General features: G+C 38.9%; 1 protein-coding gene across 2 annotated transcripts in view; it reads right to left on the reverse strand.

The window, feature by feature from the left end:
- The window catches only part of CERKL (ceramide kinase like), a 100,852-nt gene that overhangs the window by 60,207 nt on the left and 25,298 nt on the right, over positions 1-15,347 (reverse strand). The gene's annotated exons all lie outside the window — the stretch shown is intronic.

The following is a 15,347-nucleotide window of genomic DNA, read 5'->3' on the forward strand; positions in this document are numbered from 1 at the left end:
TTTTTTTATATTTTATTTATTTTTTACAGAGAGGAAGGGAGAGGGACAGAGAGTTAGAAACATCAATGAGAGAGAAACATTGATCAGCTGTCTCCTGCACACCCTCCACTGGGGATGTGCCCGCAACCAAGGTACATGCCCTTGACCGGAATCGAACCTGGCACCCTTCAGTCCGCAAGCTGACGCTCTATCCACCGAGCCAAACCAGCTAGGGCTCAAATTCAATTTTTTAAAAAAAGTTTCACTTAACTGTTCTCGATGAACAGTTCTGACACTTTAATTTTTTTAACTTTTGAAAATCTCTAGGCTTGCGTATATTTCTTTTTACTATTATGTGTGATGAAATGGGAAATATGCATAAAGAATTTATGCCACACATGAAAGGAATGGTTCTCTCCAAGAAAAGCATTTACACCATTTTAGTTGCAGCTGAACTAGCTAGTTTTTGTGGAAAACCATTTTTATTTGAGAGATCAACTAACAGACTATGGTATTCAGATGTGAGTATTTGGCAAACATTTTCTGGGAAATGAGAAGAGTCAGCTTAGTCAGTCAAGAAAAAACAGCAGAGAATGTTTGTTGCCAATGATAAAATTCAAGTTTTAAAGCAAAAATTAGAATTGAAAAAATTTGTATCTACTACGTGAACTTGACAGATTCCCAATACTTAAAGAACTTTCTGATGAGACTGACAGCAGTATTAGTGTATTTGATATATTTTAAATATTGTATAATTAAATGTGTCAACATTTGGAAGCTCTTTTTAACTCAGTACATCAATTTTCCAAATAGCCAATGCAGGATGTTATAAAATCATGCATGAGTAAAATATTTATTCAAAGTGCAAGACATGCCTATAAATTTTCACCTAGACTACGAAAGGTAGTATGTTTTCCAATTCTGCACTGTAACTAACCTTTAAGCTATGAGCACTTAAGTTTTGTTGTAGTATCAAAGAAAGATAACCACAATTATCTGAAAACATTATTAAAATATTTTTCTAAACTCACATCTGTGTGAAACTGGATTTTCCTTATATACTTGAACCAAATAACATATTCACAACAGATTGAATGAAGAAGCAATCTTAAGAATTCAGCTGTCTTCTTTTAAGACTTCTAGTAAAGGTATGACTTCTATTAAAGAGATAAATCTTAATTTTAAAATTTTTCTATTAGAGCCCGGCCAGTGTAGCTAAGTGGCTGAGTGTCGACCCTCCAACCAGGAGGTTATGGTTCGATCCCTGGTCATGGCACATGCACGGTTTTCTGGCTCAATCCCCAGTAGGGGGCGTGCAGGGGGCAGCTGATCAATGTTTTTCTCTTATCATTAATGTTCCTATTCCCCTCCCTTCCTCTCTCTGAAATATATTTTTTTTAAAAAGATTTACAAAAATATAAAAATAGTAAAGTGGCATTGTTTCTTTGATGTTTTTATGAAATACTGTAATAAAAATGTTAAAATGCAATAAACATATTATTATTTTTAATGAATTAGTATTTTAAATGTTTACTTAATGTCTACTACAATAAATATTAGTGACCATAACTTACATCAACAAAAGCTCTTTGTGGTTTCTAATAATTTAAGAGTATAAAGGGTCCCCAAGACCAAAAGCTTGAGAACCCGTGGTAGGTAGCTTCGTGGAGATAGGCATAACCTTAAGAAAACACAACCAGAAGATGGTATGATTCATGCATTTTATCCTTCATCACCTTGTGTCAAATAACTAAGAGTTTATTATTACATTAATATTTTAGATTATCTATGCAACAAGTCCCTATATCTGAAACACAATAAAAAAAAACTTCAAAATTCATATTCTATATTTCATATTAATATTTCACATTCTATTGCCTGACTTTATCATGCAATGCCATTTTCACCTCAGCAAAGGTACTATGTGCTACTTGTGTGGAGACTATTTATTCCTTGATTTTACTATCTATATATTTGCCTCTGTCAATTTTTATGTCTATTTCCATTCCAATTCCATAGGAAAATCATCAACGGGGAGTCTCTGAGAATGACAATGACAGAAAATATGGCCTTATTTGATTCTTCTTAGTCTTATAATCTAGTCATTTTTGGCATGACCAGTTCAGGTATGTATATCAGTTCATATATAATATATCTAGTTCATATACAGCATACCAGATTATCCTTGTAGAGATTCCCCCATGAACCTCAAAGGTATGGTTAATTGGTCTTTTTCTAGTTTCTCAGCAATATGGTTCAACAATATCTCCCTCATCTTCCTCATCTCTAATCTCTGTATCACAGCACTTAGCTCAATTCTTCAAACACAGGCTAGCCTTTCCATAAAAGTTTGTTGCTGACTGTATTTACAATCAATCAGATAATATCTTAACCATACTATATGCATTTCTTCCTTTGAACCTTTGCTCCTTCATTCCCAGCAAAGCCTTTTTGACTCCAATCTTTTCAAACATTAACCATCTGTCCAAGCACTGGTAAGCCCCTACTCCAAGAGACATCTTTCATTTCCCAGTTACTCTAATGGCTTCTAACTAAATCTCAACTCCTACAACACAGTGCTAGTCAGTTGAGATTTAGTCAGCTATCAGAAGTTCCTAAGTTACCAGAAGGTGAAGACATAAGTCTTCAAAAAGCTGTTACAGTTGTATGTATATTTTTCCATACTAATTAAATATGGTTTTCAAAAATGGTGGTGGAAGGAAAGGGTTAGAGAAAAATAAGACTGTAATAGTTTAGGGTAAGCCCAAAGGTGTCCTTTCATTTAATGTATTTGAACACCTACTACATTCCAGGCACTTCTGTGTATATATTAAAACTAGAGGCCCAGTGTGCGAAATTCATGCACGGGGGTGGTGTCTCTCAGCCCAGCCTGCACCCTCTCCAATCTGGGACCCCTCGAGGGATGTCTGAATGCCCGTTAGACATCCCTCTCACAATCCAGGACTGCTGGCTCCCAACTGCTCACCTGCCTGCATTCCTGATTGCCCCTAACCACTTTTGCCTGCCAGCCTGATCACCCCCTAACCACTCCCCTGACAGCCTGATTGATGCCTAACTGCTCCCCTGCCATCCTGTTTGCCCCTAACTGCCCTCCCCTGCAGGCCTGTTTGCCCCTAACTGCCCTCACCTGCAGGCCTGGTCACCCCTCACTGCCCTCCCCTGCAGGCCTGGGTCCCCCCCAACTGCCCTTCCCTGCAGGCCCTGTCACCCCCAACTTCCCTCCTCTGCCAGCCTGGTCACCCCTAACTGCCCTCCCTTGCAGGCCTGGTTCCTCTCATCTGCCCTCCCCTGCGGGCCATCTTGTGGTGGCCATCTTGTGTCCACATGGGGGCAGCCATCTTGTGTGTTGGAGTGATGGTCAATCTGCATATTACTCTTTTTATTAGATAGGATAGAGGCCTGGTGCATGGGTAGGGGCCAGCTGGTTTGCCCTGAAGGGTGTCCCGGATCAGGGTGGGGGTTCCCTTGGGGTGTGGGCAGCCTGGGTGAGGGGCCTGTGGTGGTTTGCAGGCAGGCCACTCCCCCCCGCAACCCAAGCAGAGGCCCTGGTATCTGGGATTTATTTATCTTCTACAATTGAAACTTTGTAGCCTGGAGTGGAGGCCTACGCTGGCCAGGGCTGCAGAAGCTTGGCTTCCTCCAACGCTGGGAACAACTCCAATGATGAGCAATGCTTGCTACAGAGACAGGTTCATGATTTTTCCCCTGATATTTATTTTCCTTGCCTGCAAAACCCACTCAGCCTCTTCCAGGCCCTCCTGCTCTCTCTAGCTCCTTGGATGCCACCATTTCTGTTGGGATTTGTTTATCTTCTATCATTGAAACTTTGTAGCATTAAGTGGAGGCCTAGGCCAGCCAGGGCAGGCAGAAAGCTTGACTTCCTCCATTGCCATGGAAACCTAAGCCTCCCTCCTGCTCTCCGTGGCTGCAGCCATCTTGGTTGGGTTTATTTGCATATTCACTCCTTGATTGGCTGGTGGGTGTGGCTGGTGGGCATGGCTGGGCGTGGCTGGTGGGTGCAGCAGACATACGGTCAATTTGCATATTACTCTTTTATTAGATAGGATGATCCTCTTAAGATAACAAATTTTCATAACGGTTAAGGAGTTCTCTATCTTTCATGGCCCAGAAGTTACTGGACTGTGGAAATAGGACTCGATCTAAGCCACAACAATGGCTTCTATTGCCACCATCTAAGGACAATGCCTGGGTATGGGCTTCCTGCTAGATATAGGCCCTTACATCTCAGTCCAAACTGACTCACTGACACTTGTTTCTTCTGAGGACCTCGAAGATAGCCACATTGACTTTGCTTTCACCTCCACTACTATCAACCAATGCCCTGCCTGTGTCGGTCAGATCCCCATGACTTAACAGTAGTCACAGTGACGATGCCACACAACCCTCCAGTTAATCTGAAGAATTTTGCTCCTGAAGGACACTTAAAGGCTTACTTACATACCACTCTCACTCAGTTCTCCCCTGAAGACTGTCACTATTTGCTCTTAAGAAGAAATTCAGAATAACTATTCAAAGTCCAGGGTATTTGAACTTGGCAAAGGCAGATCTGTGTTGTTGAAAGGGAGCAGAACCATTACATGGGAGATTAACGAAGTAGAAATTTTTAATTGATGAAGATGAGTCCTAGTACCAAAAAGGAAGAAGTTCATTTAGGGAGCTTGGTAGCTAAGAACAAAATTTCATCCTCTATCCAGAAACCAACTGACAAAGATTCACCTAATCAACCCCCAGGTTATCTGAACTAATCACCAGTCCACCTTCCTGATGCTGGAGGAGGCCACCTGTGGTCAAGGAAATCACTGGGGATGGGGGGGTGGGAGAGAAGGGGGGGGATAAAGAGAAATTGCCAGAAGCTATATTTACTGAACATTCAAAAGTAAACTAAAAACAAATACATATAACTCAAGATGTTCTAAAACATATTTGTAAACCTTTATGTATTTATTTGATGAGGATTTATAGTCCTAGACTTGGTGGAGACAAAAGAAAAGTGATAAAAAAATTTTAATATAGCTTATCATGGTTTTATTAAAAAAACCAACATAATTACATTTAAGACAAAGTTCATGTTTATTTTTAATATGCTAGGCACATGGGAAATATAGCCCTTTATCTCATTTCCACCATTAAAAGCATATACTTGACAAAAAATATTTCTAAAACATTAGCTAAGTGAATCCAATTGACTAAAAAAGAAAAATTACTTGAAAGAAAAATTACCTATAAAATGTAGTCAAATTTCCCAACTTTCTAAATTATTTTTAATTGAACTTAGGCAAAATGTAAGGGAACAACTAAGTCTTAACAAACACACACAAATACTAAATGATGCCGGTCGGCTGATATCATTTAGGCTCCTGGTCACACAAAACAGGATCCTCCACCTACATATTAGAAGTAAAACAAAATTTTGAATGCCATTGTGGAGTAGAAATTAGAGAATGTTAATTTTTTTTTCTGAAAAAGACTTAAATTGATTCAAAGAGTGTGACATGAAAATAAACTCAATGTTTTGACCTTCGCATACTACCTATATGATATTTACACACGAGTGTTCCCAATTAAAAGGTTTTAAAAATAATAGTTTCTTCTCCATGTTTTTCACCATTCTACAGTTTCTGCAAAATAGTTAGTACTATGATAAAAGGCCAACGTTAAAGGAAAAGGTAAGAAAGTATTACCTGATAATATAAATTTTTAAAAATGTAGATCAAGCACTTTATATATTTTTGCTACCCTATGTAACATGTAATCAAAGCAAAACAGCTTATAGGATTACAGCAAGCCGTCTTCTCCTCTGGGCTGTAATGTTACTGTCAGGGCTTTTTTTTTTTAGAGAGATAAATTTGATAGCAATATGATGTGACACAACTGCATCAAACCTTAATTTCACTCACAGTAAGAAGTCACAGGATTAAATAACACTGTGCAGTCTTTCAGAAAAGTTTATTGCTTCCAGATGGATTCAAGTTTCCCTTCAGCCCCGATTACATCTAATATGCACAGGGTGCCAACATTATAAAGGGCAGAGTCAAAAATACCATTTATGTAGGTAGCAAGGGCTGGGGTACAGAAACTTTGGCTTCTAAATTGGTTGTGCTACGCAGGTCTTGACCATTTTTAAGAAATTATGATGATTATCTAATAACAAAACAAATGTTATACTATGCAAATGTCTTCCATAATGGCTGTTTCACAGAAAAATACAAGTCTACAGCAAAGTATCCAGAAAAGGACTCCTAGCTCTAGCTGCATGCTCTCTGCCCCATGGTGGGTTGTGCCATGTGTCACACCGCATGAAGCTTGCTACCAAGATGTCCACCTGTGCCTCTTTGACAGGAGAGGTGCCCATGTTTATTTCACTTAATGGCACTGTTGAATATAAGCCATTGTGAGCAGCTATATAAAGACCTTCAAAAACACTAACTAGTTAAAGGCATGTTTGCTAAGTTTAATAAGGCTGCAAGTAATTACTGCTTACATTTAAAATAGCTCTTTTTATACGACTGAAATATCACTCATGACCAGAATAAATAAAGTCATTTCCATAAAACCCCAACAAGGCTGTCCCCATAACATGATTTAAAAAATAAAAATCACATCTGCTCTATCTAGTCAATGATAGAAAAGCAATAAAAGATCATGAGTGAAGATTGCAGTCTATAGATCAAGAGCCAACTTTTTAAAATAGAGTAAAACTATAAGAACACATTCTCATTTTCTTATATTTAATTGTTCAAATGTCCTGAAAATATTATGCTAATTATAAATTTGATTGAATTTAAATGTTAAACAATTTATGTAGCCTTCAAAACAGATTAGCAATTTAAAAATACAATTATGCTAAGCTCAACAGAAGAGAAAATTATTAATTTCTGGAAGTACACAAAATCCTTCTTGCTAGAGAACAATTGCCAAAGGTGGGACTATAATAATTCCTACTCATGTTTAACTTTCTGCTATGGCTGTTCAACCAACATGAAGACAAATATCATTATGGCACTTTTCTTTAGAGAGAAATAAGTTTCTTTATGTAAAAAATATAAATGAATGTTAAAATTTCAGGTGATGTTTATAAAAGTTTTTCACTATCTTTAATTTTCAATTAATTTTAAAGTGTTACTTAAAATAGATATGAGCACTAAAAAATTTAATTTTAAGTAGATTGAAATATTGATGCAATATCCCTGATCAATTGCTTGAAAATACTTGAATACAGAGGGCAATCAGAAAAGGATCAAATTATACGAATATTCAACTTACAGTTACATGCCAAATCAACAACAGATCAATGAAACAGATTCCCACTGGTTAGGCAGGCTACCAGGCATTAAAGCAGGTAATGAGTTTTCCATTACATATTTCTAATATTCCAAATACTAATATGCATTTGAGTTAACTTTGACTAATCAAATACCACTTTTCAATAATAGTTAACTATTCTTAAACTGATCACACTGTCTTCTAAAAAAAACACATACTTGAATGAAAAATTATTTGAGCTTCATTCCTTCTTTCAATAATTAGAAGCTAAACCTTTTTCACATGCCAGACTTTACACAGAGAACCCTTACAGATAGAAATCTTCCCTGACTACCCAATAAATAATCATTGTATAAAGATCAGAAAAAATAAATGAGAGTGTAAGCCAGGGGTCCTCAAACTTTTTAAACAGGGGGCCAGTTCACTGTCCCTCAGACCGTTGCAGGGCCGGACTATAGTTTAAAAAAAACAAACTATGAACAAATTCCTATGCACACTGCACATATCTTATTTTGAAGTAAAAAAACAAAACGGCAAAAACACCCGCATGTGGCCCGCGGGCCGTAGTTTGAGGACGCCTGGTGTAAGCCATGTGGGTACAGGTCCAGCATCTCCTACCTGCAATTCCAAAACCCCAAAGCTCTGAAAACTGTACATTTTTTCTTAAATCATTTAACGGCAAAACATGAACTGACCTCATGTTACAGGAAAACTGGGTCTGAATTGACAGTAAGATTTTAAGCTCTATTTATCCCCTTTAGCATGGATATTCTTAATGTTTAATTAATTCAGAAATTTGACTAATGTTTGATTACGTAAGGCCACTTGTGGGTATTACATAATATATGTCCTATGTTAAGTGTCTAAAATCAGGCAATATCTAATTATAACACACAGATGATTCCAAGGATGTCTAGGCAGAGGAAACAGTAAGTGTAAAGGCCCCATGGCAAGAACATACTTGGTAAGGAACAATGAGATGTGGCTGGAGCTGGTGGGAAAGGAGGAGAGGGGTCAGACATGAGAACAGAAAGGTTGGAAGTATAAAGACTACAGCACAGATGTGGATTTTAACCTGAATGTGATGTTAAGTCATTGGACGTTTTTAAGTAGAAGAAGGGTGTGACCTATAGTTTAAAAGTAACACTCTATGTGCTCCGTGGAGAATAGAGTGATAGGGAACTTTGAACTAGACTTGTATGGAAACGAGTATGATACGGCTGAGAAATAATGGTTTCTCATACCAAGGCCGTGGCAGTGATGCTGCTCAATTTGGGTGTATTTTAAAGGAAGAGGCAACAAGGTTTGCTGATGAACTGGATGTAGAGTGAGAAAGAAAGTGGCATCCAGCAGACTTCCAAGTGCGTCTGGCTTGGGCAGTTGGAAGGATGAAGTCCCCCAGGTACTGAGATGGGGAGGTCCAGAGGAAGTGCATATTTGGAGGCTGCAGGGGGGGAAGGTGGAGTTCGTTTTAGGACAAACATTTGAGACATCCACTAGACTTCTAAGTTGATATTTTACTTACTTATATTCCTAAATCTAGAATTCTGAGCAGGGGTCAGGAATAGAGATATAAATTTGAAGGTCAATAGTACTTAGTGTTCAAAGCCAGAAACTAGAAGAGATTGAACCTCCCTCCATTAATGGGCTACCCGCCTTGCAAGAAAGCAGCCAGTTTTCACTATAAATAGCGTGGTACAGAAACACGGGGAATGGCGAGCAGGATCAGGTGCCTGCCAGGCTAGGCACTAAATCAGATACCATCTATTTAACTATAAATTACCTCCAGGTTATGGTAGAATTAAAGGATACAGACACCCTGTTTCTCGATTTCAGAGACGACCAAACAGATCCTCAGAGAGGTGAAGAGGCTTATCAAGTACAGATGAAATGATGGAACCTTAATTGCAGCCTAACCCTAGACTTTAAATCTCATACTCCTGTCCTCTGTTCTATAGACCAGAGGGACTAAAGAACCATCCTGTCATTGCAATTGGATCATTACCCACTTCATAATTAGGCTTTGAGAGAACATGCTACTTTCCACAGAATGGGTTCATGTTTCAGATTATCTTTTGCTGTCTTCCTGAAACCTCAGATGAAAAACAGCATGTAAGTTTCTATTAAGTAAAGGATATCAAAGAGAAGCAATAGATGCCCCATCCCAGCGGTCGGCAAACTCATTAGTCAACAGAGCCAAATATCAACAGTACAACGATTGAAATTTCTTTTGAGAGCCAATTTTTTTAAACTTAAACTTCTTCTAACGCCACTTCTTCAAAATAGACTCGCCCAGGCCATGGTATTTTGTGGAAGAGCCACACTCAAGGGGCCAAAGAGCCACATGTGGCTCGCGAGCCGCAGTTTGCCGACCTTGGCCCTAGCCGGTTTGGTTTCATGGATAGGGTGTCAGCCTGCACACTGAAGCGACCCAGGTTCAATTCCTGTCAAGGGTACATGCCCAGATTGCGGGCTCCATCCCCAGTATTGGGAGTGCAGGAGGCAGTCAATCAATGATTCTCTCTCATCGTTGATGTTTCTATCACTCTTCCTCTTCTTTCCTCTCTGAAATAAATAAAAATAAAAAATCTATAATAAAAGCATAATATGCAAATCGACAGAACAGCTGAACAGTGGGACGATCTTTCGGACAAAGCCGGGGCTGTGAGGGCCGAGGCAGCTGGGGCTGTGAAGGCCTACTCTTGCACGAATTTCATGCATTGGGCCTCTAGTATATATATAAAGAGAAGCAACAGAGATTAGTGATTAAAAGCATTCCTCCTATGGAAGGGGTTAAAATCCAGGCTTGGCCTCTTCCTACCTACGTAGGAAGAGAAGTGACTGTGTGACCTTGCCCAAGTTACTCTGTGTGTGGCCTTGACGAAGTTATTTAGCCTTGGAGATGATGAGGAGCCCTCCCTCCATGGACTGTTGTGAAGATTCAGTGAGTGTACATGTAAGATGCTTCTAACAGCTTCTGGCACATACAAGGTGCTATTGTTGTTACTGTTTTATTAATATTGTTGTTATTATTTATTACTATTATTATTGTCATCTGAACTCATTTCAACAAATCATTTGCAGTCATCACACCAGGACCTGAATCAGATAAACCAGGAACGTCAGTATTTGTGACAGGATGGTAATAGGCAGGGATAATTTGTGTATTCCTCTATCTTACACTTAGAATACAAAATGCTCTGGCCTTGTTTCAAATTTATAAAGGTAGCTCCTGTGAGTAGGGGGCATCCTAAGTGCCTTCTCCAAAGCAGACTAGTAAACCTCCCTTGACACAAAGGGTCTATAAGAAATTTATGGACTAGGTTAGGAGGAGAAAAGTATAAATTGAGAGAGTATTGAAAATAATGTGAAAATAAATTAGAAATAATAGTAAGAGGGGAAAATTAGCAGATGTTGACTCATGTTCCACTGCTACTCAAATTGATCCTCATCAGGCACAAATATTGTCCCAATATTGTGGGAAATGGATCAAGTTCTGTTGGTATTCATCCTGAAAGGGTTTATGTGCCCCACTCACCACCATGCAGAGCTCTTCATCGATTCCACCCCTGGATGGGAAGACGGTGTTTTTGACAAACACCCATGATTATGCCGCACGAAACAGAAATTTGATCACAATCACCTGGTTTCATCTTGTGGTTTTTCTCTAGATCTTGGATTCTGTTATAGAAATGTAGACTGTGCTGAGGAGAAAAAGCTTTGCACCCTCTATGACGAGAAGGAAACACTGCATACATCAGCACCCTGAGTATTGAAACGCTAGATACTGTGAGAGTGCACCAGCCCTGGAATATGCCGTTTTCCTTATTCAGCATCCCAGCTTCTCAACAGATTTGAAAACTGTGCCATAGCAACACATTACAAGTAAAGCAGTTGCTAAGAATTCAAGACGAGGAGATGGCATGTCTATAAGATCATCAGAAACAACAAAAAATACATGCCAATCATCTAAGATACACAAAATAAAACCCATAGCACAATTACTTCAGGATATTTTTAAAGTATAATGTCTTATCCTGAAGGTTTCTTTTGTGTTCAAAAGTCTTTTTTGTGAAAAATATGTAAACAACCCTATATTTAGATTATCTTAATGCTAACTGGCTATTTAGACAATGACTATAGACAAACTCTTATTCAAAAAGCTTCAAGATTCCAACAATTAACACCATCAACTTCAAGAAGTTTTTGTTGAGAGAAACCAAGATGGCGGCATACGTAAACACCTAAACTGCTGCCTCGCACAACAATTTCGAAACTACAACTAAAAGACAAAACATCTATCACCCAGAACCACGGGAAAGCTGGCTGAGTGGAAGTTCTACAACTAGAAGGAAAGAGAAAGAGCACTGAGATATGCACAAGCGCTGAAAAGCCGAGGTACGGAGGCGTGCGAATCGGGCTGGTGGCAGGCGATTGGATGTGCTGCTTTTTTTCAACCCGAAAGGAGACAAGCTCCCAATTACTCTGAAATCCAGTTTCTGGGGAGATGTGGTGGACCCAAACTCCTATGGGGAGAAGCTGGACTGTTTGCCATCAGGTCGGAAAGTGAGGGTGGCTTGCTTGCAGACCTGCATGCAGGAATAATTGTTTACTGCGCTGGGGCACAAGACGTGGGGATGTGGTCGGATATGCAGAGACGGCTGACTGGCAGCCATCGCTGTTTGCCACGCCCTAGCCTAGTGACGCCCTGAGACCCTGCCCCACACAACCTACAAACCCACCCAAGCTCCAAGCAGCGGCTTTTGCATATGAATGGCCTGCCCTATCGCAGCTTAACCTAGCAAACTTGCAGCCGGGTCAGCTCCAAAACCTCCAAACCCCAAGCAAAGAGGAGAAAACTGTAGTTCTCACCTCAGACAGTAACTGACCTGCACCCCATTGGAGATCCAGAAGCCAGTGTACCTAGTGGTCAGTGTGAGACACCTGATTTCAACTCCTCACATCCATAAGTGACACATTCAAGAGACAGACTCAGTGAGTACCAAAGCCCCACTGAAACAAGTTCTGCACCATAAGCATGTCTCCAGCGCATCAGTTCTTCCATTATAGACACAGCAGGTCCTCACATCCAATAGGCCTGGAGGTCAATTCCTCCCAGTGACACCAACAACAATCAAGACTTAACTACAACAAGGCTGTACACACAGTCCACAAAGGGGTACACATAGTGTGTCCACCTCAGGTAACTCGGAGGCTGACCCATTGGACCATATAGGACACCTAGCACACAAAGCCACCCTACTAACTTAGGGAAGCAGCGAAAATGAGGAGACAAGGAAACAGATCACAAATGAAAGAAATGGAGGAAAACAAACTACTGGATATAGAGTTCAAAACCACGGTTATAAGGTTTTTCAAGAATTTCCTAGAAAAGGCCAATAAATTTAATGAGAGGATATGAAAAAGGACCAACTAGAAATTAAACATACACTGAGAGGACTAACGAGAGGATATGAAAAAGGACCAACTCGAGGATATGAAAAAGGACCAACTAGAAATTAAACATACACTGACTGAAATAAAAAATATTATACAGAGACCCAACAGCAGACTAGAGGAACGCAAGAATCAAGTCAAAGATTTGAAATACAAAGAAGCAAAAAACACTCAACCAGAAAAGCAAAAAGAGGAATCCAAAAAGTTGAAGATAGTGTAAGAAGCCTCTGAGACAACTTCAAGCATACCAACATCCAAATTATGGGGATGCCAGAAGAAGAGAGAGAGCAAGATACTGAAAACCTACTTGAAGAAATAATGACTGAAAACTTCCCCCACCTGGTGAAAGAAATAGACTTACAAGTCCAGGAAGTGCACAGAATCCCAAACAAAAGGAATCCAAAGAGGACCACACCAGGACACATAATAATTAAAATGCCAAAAGCAAAAGACAAAGAGAGAATATTAAAAGCAGCAAGAGAAAAACAGTTAATTACCTACAAGGGAGCATCCATATGATTGTCAGCTGATTTCTCAACAGAAACTATGCAGGCCTAACAGGAGTGGCAAGAAATATTCAAAGTGATGAATAGCAAGAACCTACAACCAAGATTACTCTACCCAGCAAAGTTATCATTCAAAATTGAAGGTCAGATAAAGAGCTTCACAGATAAGAAAAAGCCAAACCAGTATTATATGAAATGCTGAAAGGTATTCTTTAAGAAGAGGAAAAAGAAGAAAAAAGTAAAGATAAAAATTATGAACAACAAATACATACCTATCAACAAGTGAATCTAAAAATCAGGTGAATTAAAAATCTAATGAACAGAATAAACTGGTGAATATAATAGAATCAGGGGCATAGAAAGGGAGTGGATTGATAATTCTCAGTGGGAAAGGGGTGTGGGGGGTGTGGGAAGAGACTGGACAAAAATCGTACACCTATGGATGAGGACAGTGCGGGGGAGGTAAAGGCAGAGGGTGGAGTGGGAACCGGGTGGAGGGGAGCTATGCGGGGCAAAAAGGAGAAACAATTGTAATAATCTGAACAATAAAGATTTATTAAATTTTTAAAAAAGAGAAGAAAAAAGGAAGTTTTTGTTACATCCTCACAACTTTGTTGCTACCTATTTAAGAAATGGTTTATGCAGTGGTTCTCAAACTGACCTCCATATCATTCCAGACCTTCCATGACATGGACCTAAGTAGCTCTGCTTTGCTTTATCTATGGAGGCAAGGGAGAAAGGTGCTTTAAGATGCCCGTGAAGAGGAGATCAGAATTATAGAAACCGTGGCTTTAGTACTGTTGTTAATACAGGCAAGCATGGTTCTCACAGTGCCAATTTGTTTCCAACAGTTACCAGGGTATGTGGATGCTCAAGATTGGGGATCAGTTCATTTGTTTAAAATGCTCTATTTCTAGTGGGAATAATAACAAAAACAAAAGCAGTAAACTACAAAGACATGATTAAAAGTTTCAGTCTCAATATATCAGGATCTGGAGTCCTGGAAAACTTCAAAAAGTTATTGAAGTAACTTTCCCAAAAAGTAAAATTGAAGGCATTTTCTGCTTTTTAACGGGATTGGTAACATTTATATAAGTTCATTTTCCTTTTAATGTATTCTAGAATTACATTATTCTACCAATACATAAATGCAGTTACCACGTACACAAGATTATTATATTCTATCCCAGGTAATTACTGCTGAGATCAGCAATTTAATGCCCTTTGTTTGCCAAATTTTTGTTTTCCCAAGAACCAATCCCACGCTATAAAGCTGTGTTTCCAGGATACATATCATTATGCTGGGTATAACATCTGTTGCTGTGCATGTTCAGAGCCTTACCAAACCAAAGTGAGAACAGGCTTCTATGTCGACTTGAGGGAGAATGACTGAAGTATTAAAGGCTTAAATACTCAGAAAAATTTTTTAAATCAGCATTCATCAAAAGTTAAAGCTAATTCTATTATAAATACAGGATGGGCAAAAGTAAGTTTACAGTTGTGAGTACACAAAACAGAGTTTATTCTTATATTATTATTTAATTATTGTATTATTTTCCACATAAACTATAAACTCACTTTTCCTACCCCTGTATTTCTAAATAGGATTAACACATTTCAGTCCTTATTTAGATAAATCTTAACAGTCATTATATTTTTCAATATCATTACTTTGTAATCTTGAGAATCATTTTACTCTGATTGCATATAGGAATCTTAGTGACTTTTCTACTTCAGTTATCTCTCAGAAGTAGACCATGTAACCAAAAAAAGAAAGAAAGAAAAGCAACCAATAATCAAGGTCATCAGAGGAAATAATACTAGCGACCTCTTTTCTGTATTTCACCTTTTATAGCACAATGGATTTATATAACAGATAGGACAGTGTTGCACTTTTAAATGTAGGTCAGTATTTTGATTGTGCCATAAAAGTGAATTGTTCAGACTTGAAAAAGCAGAGCAATATTGACCCAAATTACTTCTCTGCATGACCTTTTAAGGCTGCCCCAGGAATCTGATAGCCCTAAGAGCATCCCAATATGGGCAAGATAACTATTTATTGGCAAGGTACACCAGGAATATATGAAGATAAGTGAACAC

The sequence above is a fragment of the Eptesicus fuscus genome, chromosome 11 (assembly GCF_027574615.1).
Source record: "Eptesicus fuscus isolate TK198812 chromosome 11, DD_ASM_mEF_20220401, whole genome shotgun sequence".
Lineage (NCBI taxonomy): Eukaryota > Metazoa > Chordata > Mammalia > Chiroptera > Vespertilionidae > Eptesicus > Eptesicus fuscus.